The sequence below is a fragment of the Thermobia domestica genome, chromosome 5 (assembly GCF_964235325.1).
Source record: "Thermobia domestica chromosome 5, izTheDome1.hap1.1, whole genome shotgun sequence".
Lineage (NCBI taxonomy): Eukaryota > Metazoa > Arthropoda > Insecta > Zygentoma > Lepismatidae > Thermobia > Thermobia domestica.
In genome coordinates, this window is record NC_137458.1 from 94195852 (window position 1) to 94211860 (window position 16009).

General features: G+C 36.5%; 1 protein-coding gene across 4 annotated transcripts in view; it reads right to left on the reverse strand.

Moving 5' to 3' along the window:
- The window catches only part of mv (lysosomal-trafficking regulator mauve), a 282285-nt gene extending 267317 nt beyond the window's left edge, over positions 1 to 14968 (reverse strand). For 3 of the 4 annotated variants that reach the window (XM_081758816.1, XM_081758815.1, XM_081758813.1), the window contains exon 1: positions 14759 to 14968. The gene's annotated coding sequence lies outside the window, so the exon portion shown is untranslated. The other variant, XM_081758814.1, reaches the window with a different exon arrangement.
- Between the last annotated feature and the right edge of the window lie 1041 nt (positions 14969 to 16009).

The following is a 16009-nucleotide window of genomic DNA, read 5'->3' on the forward strand; positions in this document are numbered from 1 at the left end:
AATACAACTTTTTTGTCTTCAATTCGTACCACTATACTTTTGGTAATATATATTTATAGTAACAAAAACGTGACACTAATGTTTTAAAAACCTCCAAAGGAAAAATATATATATAGCTTAATGGTCCTTAAAAATACACCGAACAACTATGATGAAATTTGAGTAGAGAATAAGTAACTAATTCTCATATAAAACACGAAATGCATAAAGTTCTTATGTATTGTTACTACACTTATGAAATCAAGGGAAGTTTTGTTAAATTTTCGAAACCTGTATCCATGCTCACTGTCGGACTATAACTTATGCTACAGTGATATGGAAAATGGCTTCACCACAATTTTGACCTGGGAAATGGAAATAACAGCAAAATGGCATTGTGTTCTACGAGTGGTTCTGATACTTGAACCTCTCAGTCAGAAATCGTTCCTCAGCACACTTTCCGGCATGTTTTTAGCAGCCTAGGTGTCAAAATTTGATCACCTAATGATCCTTGTAGGCCTGCTTCAGCAGTCTCTCTTTTTAAATAACCAGAAAGACCATCACTGGCACTTTTACCGTAATAACTAACAAAGACATGCTACTCTGCATCCACTTGGAACTTGGCCTGGTGATGGTAGACATTGCTGAAGTTTTTTTTTCTTCGTTCTTGTATTGCGAAGCTACACCGTCAAAAAAAATCATAAAACTTCTGAACAGCTCGAAATTTGTCAAACAAAAGTTCTAGAGCTTCCTTCTCACACAAATGGACGACTGCAGTAACATGTTTCAATGTGTTATTTTCCTTGTACTGTATTTCAATAAAATAATAATAAATTCTGCTGAATGGTGCAGATGCGTACCAAATCCTCCTGTCAGAATAGTTTCTGGTCTGGGATCAGCAAACTTCGAGAAACCTATTTGCATGTTTAGGTGAGTGTGTTTAAAAAGCTTGAATGTCTCTTTTAAGTTGTACAGTAGAAGTTTTTAAGCAACAAAAATATTTTTCTGATCTGTGTAATACATAACTGAAATAATGTATAACAGTTTCGACAACTTAGCGTTACCTTCCTCAGATATTCAATGAATCAACTCAGGGAGATTGTTGAAACTGTTATACATAATTTCAGTTTTAAGAAATAACTGTATCTCTGGTCAGACAGTTCTTAAATAATCGAATAAGTTTTAGAGTCGTAATGGATAGTGTTATAACAAAACACATTTTCCATCTTGTTTTATAGACATAACATCCAGGTTTTCTGGCTACATATGGCTCGCTTTATTATCGCTGAAGAAATTGTATATGGTCTGCACTACAGATTCTGACAATGTAGGCCTACGTAAGACTGGAACCAAGAGTGTCTAAAGTTCTTCTCTGTTCCACAAGCCTCTTTGCAGTTCGAGCCATGAAGTTTGGCACACTAACTTTCCTTTGGACTTTGGACACACTCCAACTTCTCGGCAGCCCTAGCAAACAGCCTCCCGGTGAACTGAAAGCCGGAACAAAGAAGCTTTGAAGCAAAAGTGAGTAAGAAATAAAATGAAGAAATCCCAGACTCGATTGCTGCGAGTTCTTCGAGAAGCACTTGTTTACTCCTAAGTTTCAAAAACTTCATTATTTTATTTAGCAACTTTCACCTTTATTCAAAATACTGCAAAAGAGGATTTGTTTTGTAACTGACTAGAAAGAATTTTGGCCTCATAAAGGGGTGCCCAGCGAAGGCAGAATCGCTCCAAGGGTTAAGGCGTCAAAGGCGAAAATGGTTGCCGTTTGAAATAGCATTTAGATTATCTTCGGAAAATGTACACCTTGTCTCAAAAAGGTTGAGCGCATTCTTTATTGGTGTTTTGAGGCAAAAATTTTCTAAGTCCAGCTTCGGGTATCTTCGGGAAAAAGTAAGCCAGGTTCGAACCTCCAAGCCAGCCTTTGCAATCGGGAAAAAGTTTGCAGATGTGTTTTTCTTCTTTTAAATATAATAAGACTTGTTACCAAGTGTTTAAAAAAGCAACATTGATTGAAATACTTAATGATACAATATTTCGAAACCTTTTATTAATGTGACCACATGCTTGTTTGTCATTTAGCTTTCTATACGTAATGGAACATTTAAATACGTTAAAGAATCTTTCCATATGTAAAAGCATGCTCAAAGTTAAGAAATAGAACATAATTATCGCCTGAGTACTAAAATAAAAGTCAAAGTAGAACAGAAACAGCGTTTGTAATGGATATGAATGTCATAATTATCTTGAGATCCGTTATACATCGCTAGAATCTTAGTTCTAGAAGACCTTGTGTTAGCTCATCGGTAAGCTGTCGAATTTCAAATCATAAGGTTGTGAGTTCGAATCCCATCTGGGTCAATACTTTTTTTAAAATTATATTTTCCGCAATGCATGAAAAATTATATAAAATAATTACATTAAAATACATAAGTTGTTTATATATAACATAATAATTGCAGAACATAGTAATTATTATGTTTAAAATATAACATCTGAGATAATTTTCACAGTAGGTCGGTATTATATATGAGGATGTAAATACAAGTTAAGAAAATCGTTTAATAGCAATAAATAAGTTATGTAGTGTATTTATTTGCAGCTATTTGTCATATGGAGAGTAATTCTCAACATTCATAATATATAATGTCATTTATGTTCTTGAAAAGTTATTCGATGCATAAACAGAGGGTATAAACAGAGAATCCAAAGTCGGAACGCTCGCAAAAAAATTCATGAACCCCAAAGGTCACGTGAGCAGACTGGAATTGTCCTTATGAAGCATGCCACAGCAGAAAGTCTTTACATAGATTTTCAATTCAATTCCTGATATATGCTTTTGCAATGTGGAAGTGGTGATGCCTTGAGTCGCCCTCTCTCGCTCGCTCGCTCTCTCTCTATACAGAATATAAAATTGGATTTATGTGTGTGTTTCAACATAATTCTGATATATCTAGAGCAATTTTAACTATATTTCTTACAGTCTGGAAAAAGAGTACTGTCGGGATACATATCAAAAATGCTAGAAACGGGTCAATATTATTATTGAATCCATAGTTTCGTGGTCACTTAGGTGAATAGCTCTATTTTCAATTCAAGTCCAATTAAGCTCCCATTAGCACCCAGGGTGGTTACGTAGCGACATAAAGATATCGAAATCAACCGATATTAGAATCGAATCGTAAGTTTTCAGCGCCGCTAACAGTGCAGCATTTCCCATTAGTCCACATTAGTCCCATTGCCTAGAGGGCAACATATTTGCAGAGTGCAAATTTTAAAACTTGAATAATATTTTAATTTTTTCCGTATGAAAAAGTTAAAAATCATGAGCAAATATACTATTTCACGAACAATCCTCTTTTACTATTCTAATATGTTTAATAATAGCGTAAGAAATGTAATAGTAATTCAGAACATGTTTCACAGTTGTTATTTTTTCTTACATAGTTGTAGCTGTAGCATGTAGTAAGTGGAATTTAACTGTAATAAATTCACTAATTAACCATATTCGAATTAAGTTTTATTTTTAAGTTCGGAATGAAGGGGCGGAGAAATATGGAGTTATTGGGGGCACCGAGCTTTTCTACATTTTACTTTCAAGATCTCCATTTTTCTTTTGTCATTTGTTCCTAATAAAAAAAGTTCAGTCACTTTTGGATTGTCATAGGATAGTAGGAGTTGGATTTTGGGATGCAGCCTGTGAGATTCTAGAGGAGCTAACTGCTTGAAAAAATATTTTTGAATCATCTGTAACATATGAAATAAGGATATGTATCATAAAAAATTGAAAGTAACTATGTCTGCGTAATCATCACGGTCAAATTGCAATGTCAAATTAATTGACGTTTGGTATATAATCAGGCTCCAATCCCAACTGGGAAGTTATCATACGCGTGTCACTTTCATTATAATACATATCCTTAGGGGAAGTAGAAGTCCGAATTTTTGCGAAAAATTTAGTATCTCACAAGCCGTTCAACTGAGAGCTGAAATTCAGCATATAACTCTTTATTAAAAATAAAGAGAATATGCCCTGGCATTTTTTAAAATTGTCTTTTATGAGCGGGGGGACGGGGGTGCATTTTCTATATATTGGAAATTGGTAGTGGGTTGATTTGTAAAAATAATCGAAGACGATTGATATTAGTTGAGAAAAAAATTGAGTAATGCAAACTAAAGTTCTTTTTGAATTTTATACCCACTGCTTTCTATTTATAATTGCTGAAGCTGGTGTTTAATATATGGAGCGTTCCGAGCATAAGGCAATCAAGCCATAAAGTTAGAGAAAAATGACCATAAAATTTGTATTCTAAACTTAATTACATGGGCATTTTCAATTAGTACGGCATGCTTAATTACATAGAAATTAGTTTCTCTCTCTCTCTCTCTCCTTTTTTTTTTTTTTTTACGTTGGTCTACTTTTCCTTGATTCGAAACTTTTAAATTTCACCCTATTTTTTACTGAAATGTGTCTGTAAGGCAACAAAGAAATAATTACATATGATAAATTTAAATTCATTTTAATTCGGAAGATGAGAAACACTTTGCCATTATATATCGTAAAGGTCAGACCCACCAGTATTGTAACAAAGAGGTGCTTGAGCCAATGACGATAGAAATTCAAACTCCGATAAGTGATAATTTCACAGTCTTGTTTCATTACAAGTGTAATCTCTTTAGTCAATGGAGAGGAGGACGTGGGTCATCGGTCAGAGTTGATGTCGATGGGTTTTGATGGGTCGGAGTTGGTCGCAATGGTTCAGAGTGGTTCACAGTTGGTGGTGGGTCAGAGTGGATCACGATGGTTGATGGGTCAGAGTGGGCCAATGGGTCATTTGGGTGGTGGGTCATAGTGGGTCATGGTGGGTCGTGGATCAAATTTTCATTGACCCACACCATCTCTGGTTAAAATTGTACTAAAGATAAGAGGCACCGAAGATGCATGTCGGCTATTATGCTCAAATTTTGCGCATGGATAGTACTCCACCAGAAAGCAATAAATCTGAAACGGTTCACGGTATGACCTCCTAGAACTCGAGATGTAGGGGTTTGTCTGATTGGCTAAATTAAGACGTCAATGATTTATCCTTCAACAACCAAGCTTTTTATGATCGTTTCCGTGGGGAAGTCAGAAGAACACGTGCCTAGTAATCGTAATATTGATAGTTCGCGTCCACCCCGGGGTATTTGTTTTGTTTTTTTGTTTCACCTAAATATAAACAAATCACACATATAGGCATTTTAACATATTTTGGGAGAGTAATTTTGTGGTTCGTTGGCGTTTCATCGCGTCTCTGCCGCTGGTAGTAAAGTTTTCAAAATGGAACTTGGGCCATCACGGATCGTCGCTGCGGGGCCACCAATTTCTGGCGAGAGGTCAATAGTTGACCATCTGTAGTCCACCGACGCTTACAGCTTAGGGTAATGAACGATGTCCTTGCCTTGTAGACTTCATGACTACCGACGTCGGCAGTCAACTAGCTTTTAGTATTCCTTTACTAACCATCTATCGTTCATGTTTGTACACGGTGTTGTTGTAATAATAATAATAATAATAATAATAATAATAATAATAATAATAATAATAATAATAATAATAATAATATTATTATTTGTAGTAACAGTAGTATAATTGATGATAGAATAATTATTGTCTATGTATTGTCTAGGTAGGACTACACACAGGATTTGGCTCGTTTTGGTTCGACTTGACTCTAATCCGAGTCGAGTTGGAATATATTTTTCGCGCCGAGTCCAAGAGTAGACCTCAAAGATGTCTGTTTCGAGTCGAGTCGAGTTTCAAAGAAAAGTCGTTCGTGCCCATCCCTACTAATGAGAGCTTAATCGGAGTTAAGCGAAATTGAAAGTCTCACTATTTATCTAAGCGACCCCGAAAACTATGAATCTAATATCGATCATTTTCTAGCAATCTTTTATATGTATCCCCCTCCCATTCACCATAGGTAACCCGACAGCACTCTTTTTGAAACTATAAGAAATGTGGTTAAAATTACTCTAGGCCAGTGGTTCTCAATCTAATTCCTATCACGATCCCCTTTTATCACACGCTCTTGCCAGCGACCTTTTTATAATTTGTTTTATAATAAGCTTGTGTGGGATTTTTAACATACCTATTTCTATAATAGTAGAATCCATTTTTTTTTTTGTTTATAGTGAACAGTGCCATGGAAAATCATTGCCCGGGGCGAGAGTATAGTACGATGTCACCGTATATATGAGTGACGTCGACAGACTAGCTACGAAGCGCCACCATGGTTGGCACGAAGCTCAATAACATTTTCAAAATAAACCCTACCTTTCCTTAATTTTGAGCACATTTTATTACGTTTTTCCTTCTATTTTACACATGTGCACATGCACTTTCCTAACTTGAGTAACACACTTCCTCCGAAATGTGTGGCCCCTCTTTTCGGCGCCCGGCACTGACAGTGGATACAGTAACTGTAATATCTATATTCCCAACGACGAAGGTGCTGGTTCAAGATGGATGTTAAACTCCTTCATTGAAGAGGCCATTAACGTATCCGATCTAAGCCCACAACTTCTTGACCAAATAATAGAATGATCATGCGACAAGTCTTGCAACTGGTTTTCTGTAACGAAGACTTGGACAAGTTCTGCCTGATGAGGAGAGAAGAATATCCTGGTCTGGTGATTGCTGCTTTAAAAGTAATAATTCCATTTGCTATATCGTACTTGTGCGAAAGTGTTTTTTTTTTATGGTAAACATTAAAACAAAGATAAGAAATCGCTTATCAGTTGAAAATGGCTTGATAATATTCGTCATGAAGATTGAACCGGGCATTGCTGCACTAGTGAAATTACACCATGCTTAGGTATCTCATTAGGTTTTAATTTTAATTGTATTTCAATGTGCAGGTTTTGTTTCATGTGTATTTTTCTAGTATTTCTATATACAGTTCTCATTAGTTTTATATCATACCTCTTTGATTTAAATTCATTTTTAAACAACTCTACTAACTAACTAACTCTATGGCCTATGGAACCCGGAGGTTCAATGCCGCGTTCACAAAAGCTCTACACTGACTTCTATCCTTAGCCAATTGGATCCAGTTTCTACTTTGTATTTTTATCTCTACGAGATCCATCTTAATATTGTCCTCCCATCTGCCCCTAGGTCTTCCTAATCGTCGTTTTCCGTTTGGTCTTCCAGTCAAGACTTTCAAAGCGTTTCTACTTTCTTCCATTCTAGCTACCTGACCTGCCCACCTAAGCCTCCTAGACTTGACGACCCTAACAATGTTGGGTAACCGTATAAATTATGTAGTTCCTCGTTATGAAGTTTCCGCCATTCCCCATTCCCGTTCCTCTTGGGTCCGAATATTCGTCTAAGGATCTTGTTCTCAAATACTTTCAGTCTATGTTCTTCCCTCAGAGTAAGCGACCATGTTTCGCAACCATACAGAACAATAGGCATGATTATCGTTTTGTATATTTTAAGCTTCAAATTTCTCGACAGAATTCGCGACGACAAGAGACTTTGAACCGAATAGTAACACGAATTCTACACCCTTTGAAAATGTTCAGTAGACTTATTTTTTATTGTTCTTTACAGTGTGTATAAAAAATAAAAGTATGCCTATCAGAACAAAATTAAAAATAATATTTAAAAATAATTTCTGGTATTAGATTCTAACTATATTTATCTCTTCCGCCTATCTTCGCGATCCCCTAGGGGCCGCGACTCCCAGGTTGAGAAACCCTGCTCTAGGCATACATGAGTTATGATGGAACATACATACATACACTTTTATATGTATAAATGCAGATAAGAGAGTTGAAAGAGAGCGATTAAGGAATTACCGCTTTCAATCTCTTCACTTTACTTTTGCGATTCGTGAATTTCTTACGTGACAGTTTGGGGCTAGCTAGTTTTTTGTCTTGAACCACGATCCGATTTTCGATATGCTCTACCTAAATGCTGTAATGCGAATATTGAGAAGTTATCTGCGATGAAAGTAGCTGCAAATAAATATATTACATAACTTATTTATTGCTATTACACGATTTTCTTAATTTGTATCTAATATCCACATATAACATACCGACGTTCTGTCAATACCTCAGATGTTATATTTTAAAGATAAGAATTACTTATGTCGTGAAATGATATGAATATATATATTCAACTGATATATACAACTGATGATATGAATATATATATTCAACTGATATATACAACTGATGATATGAATATATATATTCAACTCATATATACAACTGATGATATGAAAATATATATACAACTGATGAATTGTAATGTAACAATTTTACATAATTTTCATGCATTGAGGAACGTAGAATATCATAAAGGAATCTCACCTGAACGGGTATCGAACTCACGATTTAAACGCTCGGTGGTGTACCACTGAGCTAACATGACCGCTTTTCGGAAGCTGCTTCTGAAATATAACTGAGCTCATACGTAAATGCTCTTTTCCGTATGGAAATCACAATGACGAAACGAGAGTGTGAATACATAGTCTCGAAATATTGTATCATTAAGTATTTCAATCAATGTTACTTTTTTCTACACTTAATACCATTTCAACATGTCTTATTATATTTAACAGAAGGAAAAACATATCTGTACATCTTTTCCCGATTACTAAGGTTGGCTTTGGAGGTTCGAACCAGCAGCTTTAGTTTACTGTTTTCCGAAGACACCCGAAGTTGGACTTCGAAAGTGTTCGTCTCTAAACAGCTATAATCATACCGCTCAATCTGTTTGGTATATGGTATATGTTTTTATACGTGTAAAGTCAGTATAACAATTCATTCTTTAAACAGCTTTTCGTATGTATTAATATTCCTTTATAAAAACTGTTTTTATTATTATTATTACGGCGCACCATTTTCAGATTTCTTTCGCGAGTCGTTGACCAAGTCGTTCGCCACCAGCGTTGCCAGACTCACAGCTCGGAATTATTCCAAAACCTGATCGAACTTATGCTAGATTCGGTCAAATTATGCTAGATCCTCATAATTACTAATTCAGGAGTTTAAAAAAAAAACAAAGTTGAGATACGATAACGTAACTTAAAATACACAGAGAGCAAGAATGCATGGATAGAACTCAATACTTCACGCACCAAAATTTTAACTCAACTAAATTACTGCAGTCGTTGCCAAACTCAATGGCGTATATATCGTATAAATGAATGCAAAGTTTTTGTTTACATATTTTGAAAGAAAATTACTTCGCAGCATAAGCGGAGTTGGGAATCGTCTGCTGGGGGAGGGGGCAGATTTTTGGTCGGTCTCGGAGCTGTCATTTCAGGAATAAATATGATCATGAAGTCAGAAGTAAAGATGGTGAAGTTGTCAAAAAGTTAGGGGGAGAATTGCCCCCATAGCTCCGCCCATGCCTCGGAGTTAAGGAATTAGAAAACCCTGGGTGGAGCCACAAAAAAAAAAGCCCAAAGCCGTTCCGAACTTACTTAGGAAAATAAGACTGCCTGTATGGTTTACCGAGTGTATGAATCAATGGAAGAGGATACATTTCTGCCGTTCTTTTTCTTCCCACGACCAACTTCTCCAGGTTTTACGGCTTTTTGATAACTTGCTGAAATTGTGCTAGATTTGGGCAGGATGCTAAAAGCAAGATGCTAGGTGCTAGAGACATGCAAATTATGCTAGATCTAGCATCATTATGCTAGATCTGGCAACGCTGTTCCCCACAATAGGCGTGTCGTGCAAGTAACCAATCACACGTCAGGTACTAGCTTTTACTTATTGCTTTCTTCTCACAGCTCAGAACATTGGTAACTATGGATAGACGTACAGCAGTAATTACTTTATGGGAGTTGGAAGGTTATTCTGCAACTGCAGCTAGCAGGCGAGTAGGTGTCCCGGCCTCTACAGGAAGGCAATGGATTCGGAAATATGGTGCTACAGGTCAGACTGGTAATTTACGATCTCCTGATCGTCCGCATGTGTCAACCGAAGCCCAAGATGCGAGATTAGTAAACGAAGCTCGGTTAGACCCACTAAGGACGTCTAGACAGATAAGGGAAGCTTCTCTCTTTCCTGGTAGTAAGCATACAGCTCTGCGAAGGCTTCGTCATGCTGGGTTACGTGGCCGTGTTGCTGCCGTGAAGGAAAAACTCTCAGACGACCACAAAATTTACCGTCTCGCGTTTGCACAGGCGAATGTGGGTCTCAATTGGGAAAACGTAGTTTTCTCAGATGAATCCATATTCACAACATCAAAGGAGGGACGCGGTTTTGTGTATCGTCCGAGAGGCACCCGATATGACCATGGATATGTGGCTGCTTGCAATCGCAGTGGCCATGTATCTATTTTATGTTGGGGTTGGATTTCCAGTCGCGGAGCAGGACAGCTTCATAGAATTGAAGGACATCTGGACAATGCTCAGTACTTAGACATTATCAGTAATATCATGGTGCCATCTGTACGAGTATTTCAGCCTGATGGTGTAATTCAGTTCCAGCAATACCAGTCGCCAATACATAATTCCCGTGTGGTTCAGGAATGGTTCGCAGGGCACCCTGAGATTGATTTAATCGACTGGCCGCCTCGTGGAGCAGACCTCAATCTCATGGAAAATATGTGAGCAGAAGTGAAGCGTACTCTAAGGGAAAGTTGGCCTGAGGCAGATCCACCAAGAACTCAGGATGACCTGTGGCATCTTGTTTCCGAAGCATGGCTGGAGGTAGGGGAAGGAGATAGATTTGTCACCCATGTAATAGATTCCATGCCCAGAAGAATGGAGCGTGTAATAAATTCAGAAGGGTCTTGGACACAATATTAATGTCCCCGACTTAACTCCCGAAAACAGCCCTTTCCAGGACTACCTAAACGCTTCTGAAAATATTTCTAGAAGTAAACCACTCCTTGTATCCGATTTCTGTGCAATCCTACTAACAAAAGAATGATAATTAGCTTAGGCTTTGAACTCAAGACCTCTTCAGTGGCAAGTCCGTACTCTACCAGTGAGCTAACATGAACACGCAAACCTAACCTGAAGAAACACGACTTTCAATTTCTGGTATTCGATGACAATGATGCTCATATACTTTGCAAATGTTGTATTCAACTTGGGATATTCCGCAACACACACACACACACATAAACAAAGCGAAAGAGAGAGAGAGAGAGAGAGATGAATACACAAAAGCATATTCAACGTATTCGAATGAGACTCTAAGTAACGACATTCCGTTCTAAAGAGAATTTGTGTTTCTTCCCGTGACGTTAAGGGGATCGGGAAAAGTTATGTGTCTTGAAGCAGGATACGACTTTCGATACTCTGTTTATACACTTTCTATATCCGTAGGAATATACTGTATTTCACGAATATAAATAACATACTGTAATGAGAATATTGAGAAGTTAAATCTGTATGACAAATAGCTGCAAATACATGCACTACATAACTTATTTATTGCTATTAAACGATTTTCCTAACTTGAATTTAACATTCTCATATATAATAACGACCTACTGTGAAAATTATCTCAGATGTTATATTTTAAACATAATAATTACTATGTTCTGCAATTATTATGTTATATATAAACAACTTATGTATTTTAATGTAATTATTTTATATAATTTTCATGCATTGCGGAAAATATAATTTTAATAAAAGGATTGACCCAGATGGGATTCGAACTCACAACCTTATGATTTGAAATCCGACAGCTTACCGATGAGCTAACACAGGGACTTCTAGAACTAAGCTTCTAGCGATGTATAACGGATCTCAAGATAATTATGACATTCATATCCATTACAAACGCTGTTCCTGTTCTACTTTGACTTTTATTTTAGTACTCAGGCGATAATTATGTTCTATTTCTTAACTTTGAGCATTCTTTTACATATGGAAAGATTCTTTAACGTGTTTAAATGTTCCATTACGTATAGAAAGCTAAATGACAAACAAGCATGTGCTCACATTAATAAAAGGTTTCGAAATATTGTATTATTAAGTATTTCAATCAATGTTGCTTTTTTAAACACTTGGTAACAAGTCTTATTATATTTAAAAGAAGAAAAACACATCTGCAAACTTTTTCCCGATTGCAAAGGCTGGCTTGGAGGTTCGAACCTGGCTTACTTTTTCCCGAAGATACCCGAAGCTGGACTTAGAAAATTTTTGCCTCAAAACACCAATAAAGAATGCGCTCAACCTTTTTGAGACAAGGTGTACATAAAATATAAATTTTATATACTGTAACTTATCTATTGCTTCCCTTGTGGTCGATTATGTGAAAATGATGGTTACACACATTATATTACTTCATATTACTCCTACATAATACTTTAGTTACACAAATAACGCCTGTGCGAACAACTGTCTTAGACATTGATGTTGACGAAATAATATTACTTGAAAATTTTCCAATTTAGCTATCCTTCCTATTAAACAACGTCTTATAATCTAACATTAGATCAAAAAAAGGTTCGAACATTAAAAAAAAAAAAAAAGTTCGGTGGTCCAGGTAGAGAATAGATAATCACTGCATATACGGAACTTCTTGGATACAATCGACTCTTTAGTATCTTCGACATTTGTATTTTAATAGGAACGTTGATTTTTACCGTGCAGATTGATCTTAGCATGCAATACGCAATAAAATTAGAGCGAAATCGCTTTAATAAGGTGGTCGTTAAGGATATGAAACTATAAATTTTGCAGAAATACTAAATTTTGTTACAAAAGAGTAATGCATAGGAAATAAGAAAATGTAAGGATATTACCTGTAAACTGCTAAAAATCGAAAATACTTACTGTTCAAATAGTACGCTTCAAGAAGTGCGATACTTCCAACGTATGCCATAATGAAGTTCACTAGTAGCGAAGACAGTGCTGTAGGTCACGAAGTGCAAAGAGAAAAATGTCCAAACTATGTAAATACTCCTCTAATCCAAGGATTTCCGTTTAAAGGTATGCTCATCTATGATTACGCGCCTGCAAGCACTCATGCTCACGGCTTCTTGCTTCGCTCTTGTCGTGACTCGATTATATACACTTCTTGCTTTTAGTGGAAATTTGGTACAGGTCAGTTTCTCTTTTTGCACAGTAGTCTGTATGATGTATGTCAAACGCAACAATTTTCGCTCACGAGCATGTCCATTGCGTTGATGGACTTGCTCCCTGTAGACCTCTGTCAGCTGACTCGCTTTGATACAATTCCTGTTATTAGTGACCAGCTAGCACAGGTTGGTTAGTATTCTTGAACAATAATTTGTATGGTATATATTAGAATCCTGAATTTATAACCAGAAGTTCTCCTAGTCAATCTGCACACTAGAGGGGAACCCACTCTGTAGGAAATAATATTTAAAGGTCATAAGAGTACATTCATAATCTCCACACTAAAGAATGTCGAAACAGGGGAAGCGATCGCGAATTTTGGCAGACGACTAGCATAGTTTCTGGTTGCGTCAGATAAAATGAAAACTAAATAGGTGCTGGTGTAGTTTTGGCGCACCACATTTTGGAAGATTTACAGGTGAAATTGAATACTTTGTATGAAAAGATATATTTATAAGGGACATACTTCTGCAGGCGACAAAATTTTATACAAAGTAACACAGCTGTATTTCATATTCACGAGTGTAGAGTTACTAGTGTAAAATCATAATAAGTGCTTTATGGTGGATAAAATAAGTGAATTCATATGAAAGATGACTCTATTAGATATTATTATAATCCGCCGGCGGTGTATTTCTGCACAGCGTTCAGAAACTGTATTTTATGTTTACAAATGGCAATGAAATTCGCATATTTACCAAAATCCACTTCTTTTTCACTTTCCTCGCTTACCCGTATACCCACCATCGCTGACGCACCTGCTCCCGACTACCAGCTTCGCCCTACCCTTACTCGGGTGGATAGTATTCGTGCTTTTTAGTTGCTACCTAGCACAGGTTGGTTTATGCCTTTGCACTGTAGTTAAGCCATACATTTATATGGAAGTCGAAAAAAATACTGTAATTTTTCAGTCATTATCTCCTGGTGGCCCCCTTGAATTTTATCTATGCCAAGTGTGATATTTTCATGTTGCGCAGCGCAAATCTTTAAGGAGACAATGAGAAGTAAATAAGTGAAAGAAATACAATTTTTCAACAAATACATCTAGAGGTGCGACAAAACTACACCTGCACGACGAAATATTTCAATTTACCTCCTACGTTATGCCCTTTAGTCTACGGGAGACGACGACTATGGTCAGTCAATAATGGAAAAACTTATGAAATGAGAAAGTGGGAGGAAACAGGTGTACCGCGAGAAAACCCACGAACATGGTGTTCTACATTACAAACTTATGCCGGGATTCGAACCAGACAACCCACGCACCACAGGTAAGCCCTAAACCACTAACCTACCGTGGTTCTCATTCTACCCTGTACAATGCATAGTTGGGGAAACTTCTTTCCTTTCAAATATGTATCACCTCTCTGTTTTTCAAATGGCAGTGTAATTGTTCTTCATCGTTACGGTAATTTTCCTTAATCTGCTGTATAAGCACGTATGTGCGAACTTTCACTCTAGTATTCCTTCTGTGGGTATTAATTTTGTAACTTACTATCTACTAAGATTTACATATCAACTTACATTAAGTATAACGTACTCTTTGAGTACCTATGAATAGAGATGCTCTCCACTTAAGAAATGTAACTGTCATATTATCAAAATTAAAACACGATTTAACCACTTTGAACCACTGAGTTAACCAGATGATAAAATGTAAACACAATTACCGAAATTTAGTTCTGTTGACACTCCTCGAAGTCCTTCATAATTCAAGCAAGAGCACATAAAGACTTCAATATTGCATATTATACCACACTACTTTACATTCGAACCAACAATTAAACACTTTACATAATTGCGACTTTTAATTAAATGCATCACAAAACAACATTCCACAGACTTGCACTAAAGCGAGCATCAGCAAACGAACAATGTCGGGTTGCCAGTTAATGACAAATTAATACACAACGTTAAAATAATGTTACTAACATCATTCAGGAAAGACAAATATGTTCATGACACGATTTTTTTTTTTTAATGCCAACTTATGTCCGAATATTAAAATTCCTTTAATATTCAAATAAGAAATAGTGAGGAAAGAGGTCATGTGAGATTAAGAACAGTCAAAACAAGAAAGTATTTTTTCTTTCACTCCTCTATCAATGGTGGAAGTGAGACGGTATGCGGTGATATGGCATACCGCCTCTAGTTTCTCAGGATTGAAGATATACCGCCTCTCGTTTTTCAGTGATAAAGACATATCGTCACTGAAAGGTAAATACTAATATACCTTTAATAAATTCATTTTAATACACATTAACTGACGAATTGCTTTGCATGTCCAAGATTTTATTTATGTAGAAATAATTTCTAAGTTGGCAACACCAACATTTTTGTTAAATTTTCCCTACCTTTTGTTTTCATAATGAGGTGTGTACAAAGTTCACCCGTCGCCCCTACGCAAGAACTCGTGTTGGTTGATTGGAGGTGTGACAGAATTGAATCAGTCATGGGCCCAAATCAAACAAAAGGAAATGTATTGAGGTAACTCGTTTAAACTGAAATCGGAAAGTATTATTATGAGTTTACTGGGACTTCTTTTGAGACTACAATGGTAAAGAAATATATAACTGAGCAAGGGCGCCGTTTCTGGGGGTCGTGGGCCCCCTCATAGCTCATATGGGTCCCCGCATTGTATTTATGAATATACAATATTTGGCATAATTTTTATTTAATTTGTCTTACAATTCTCATATTTGTCTTAATATCCTCATATGGAGCTCCCAAAGTTACAGAGAAATCGGCGCCCTTCTAACTGAGTCCGGTATTTACAAGAAAAAATACAGTTTCTGCTATTCAAAACATCTGTTATTTTGCTTAAGTGTTCAGTTATTGTGTGCTTTGTCAATTCAATTAAGTTGATTGAGCTTATATACTTTCATTGAAACAATTCTTGCGTCTTTCTAATAATTGGATAA